The sequence below is a fragment of the Ovis canadensis genome, chromosome 21 (assembly GCF_042477335.2).
Source record: "Ovis canadensis isolate MfBH-ARS-UI-01 breed Bighorn chromosome 21, ARS-UI_OviCan_v2, whole genome shotgun sequence".
NCBI classification, from domain to species: Eukaryota; Metazoa; Chordata; class Mammalia; order Artiodactyla; family Bovidae; genus Ovis; species Ovis canadensis.
In genome coordinates this window covers 42,757,288-42,759,625 of record NC_091265.1, presented here as the reverse complement: position 1 = coordinate 42,759,625, position 2,338 = coordinate 42,757,288, and the positions used below count along the sequence as shown (strand labels likewise).

Genomic DNA, 2,338 nt, shown 5'->3' with positions numbered 1-2,338 from the left:
TGCTCTGACTCAGTCCAAATGCACTCAAAACAGAAACAATAGCAAAGAAGAAGAATCTCTGTTCTGGGCCATTCATCTCTAAAATTCATCAGAGCCACTTGCTCTTCCTTGAGAATAAGGAAGCAGAGGTAGCAAGTCCCAACACTGAAGTCTCCATACAGAAGGGTGAGTGTTGAATTTTATCTGCCCTGTTACTCATCTTCCAAACCTCATCTGTGGAAGCCAAGGATTCCTTAAAATGACAGCTTTCTCTCTGCTGAGATAACTATTGATCATTGGGTAAGTCTGGTAAACTGTCAGAGCAGAAGTGGAAAAGAGATGCTGTTGTCATGAGTCCATGGGTTACTGAATTTTATCCCTGTAGAACTTGCCCGATAGTGTTTTTGATACACTTCTTTAAAAATTTCTTCAGCCTTTATACAGAGGAGAAAACAAAGGTACACAGAAGGGTGGGTGGGGGTTTCTTCTCAAATTCTGGGACTGTCTCAGTAGACTGGGATTGAGCGGAGAGAGCGGGGCACTCATTTTAACATTACCCTCTGTCCTGTTCCCACAGGTATGTCCTAGGGAAGAATGGCCCCAGGGAATGAATCTTCAGTGACCGAGTTTATCCTGCTGGGTTTAACACAGCAGCCAGAACTCCAGCTGCCTCTCTTTTTCATTTTCTTAACAATTTATGTGGTCACTGTGGTGGGGAACGTTGGCTTGATTATTCTTATTGGTCTGAACCCTCACCTGCACACTCCCATGTACTACTTTCTCTTCAACCTTTCCTTCATTGATCTCTGCCACTCCTCTGTCATTACCCCTAAAATGCTGATGAGTTTTGTAAGCCAGAACATCATCCCTTATGCAGAGTGCATGACTCAGCTCTGCTTCTTCTCCTTCTTTGTTATTGATGAGTGCTTTATTTTGACGTCAATGGCCTATGACCGATACGTGGCCATCTGTAAGCCCCTGCTGTACAAAGTCTCCATGTCCCATCAGGTCTGCCTCATGCTGACAGTGGGTGTATACGCGATGGGGCTTGTGGGTGCCATGGCCAACACTGGGTGCATGCTGCGACTCTCCTTCTGTGATGGAAACATCATCAATCACTACATGTGTGACATTCCTCCTCTCCTCCAGCTCTCCTGCACAAGCACCTCCATCAATGAGCTGGAGATTTTCATTGTGGTGGGTGTCAATGTCATAGTGCCCAGTATCACCATTTCCATTTCTTACACCTTGATCCTCTTGAACATCCTTCGCATCCGTTCTGCAGAGGGTAGGTCCAAAGCCTTCAGTACCTGCAGCTCCCACATAATTGTGGTATCTCTTTTCTTTGGATCATCTGCATTCATGTATCTTAAGCCTTTTCCTGCTCGGTCTCTGGATGAAGATAAAGTGTCCACAATTTTTTACACCATTGTGGGGCCAATGGTGAATCCTTTCATCTACAGTTTGAGGAACAAAGATGTCCAAGTTGCATTGAGAAAGACCTTGAAGAAAAGAGTATTCTGAACTAAAATTTTGTTACTTATTGATGCCACATCTTAGTATGGATGCACAATGTATAAAGACATGGAGAACAGAGAAATTAAAGTAGAAATGTAAGTGATTTAAATCATAGCATATATTAAGTTCATTATATAAATCACTTCATAAGAAAAAATACTGTATGGAAAAGGAGGATCAACCCTTCATCCTTTCATAGAAAATAGGGGAAGTAGTCATTGTGTCATTGTTCAGCTTATTTTCAGAGACTATAAGGTTTTAAATCGAGAAAGTTGAATGATAATGTATCAAGGAATGGTAAGATTGTCAGGTTTTTCGTGGGAAGTAGGGAAGGAGAGGGTAAGGAGAATAGAGAGAGTAGCATTGATATATACACACTACTGTGTGTAAAATAGATGGCTAGTGGGAAGCTGCTGTGTAGCACAGGGAGCTCAGCTTAATGTTCTGTGATAACCTAAAGGGGTAGGGTACAGGGTTGGAGGCAGGCTCAAGAGGGAGGGAATATATGTATACACATAGCTGATTCATGTTATTGTACAGCAGAGACTAACACAACATTGTAAAGCATTTATACTCCAACTTTAAAAAATAAACAAAATGAAATAAAATTTTAAATAAAGATTTCAAAAGTTTCTCTTTAGGTATGCCCTGGACATCAGGTACAAATAATATAGTTTATTCAATCAACAAATTGAAACTGAGTTCTGTATCAGTTTGTGTTTTTAAACAGCAGAGATACCATGGTGAACAAGGCAATGTTTGTGCTTTCATCAGGCTAATTGTCTATGGGAAGGTGGAGGTGGGGTGCAAGCTGGAGGAGTCAAATTATGAGCAAATAAAC

General features: G+C 41.4%; 1 pseudogene; it reads left to right on the top strand.

Annotated features, from left to right (window-relative positions):
• The first annotated feature begins 558 nt into the window (after positions 1–558).
• LOC138426460 (olfactory receptor 8B3-like) lies at positions 559–1,503 on the top strand (annotated as a pseudogene).
• Positions 1,504–2,338: the final 835 nt, after the last annotated feature.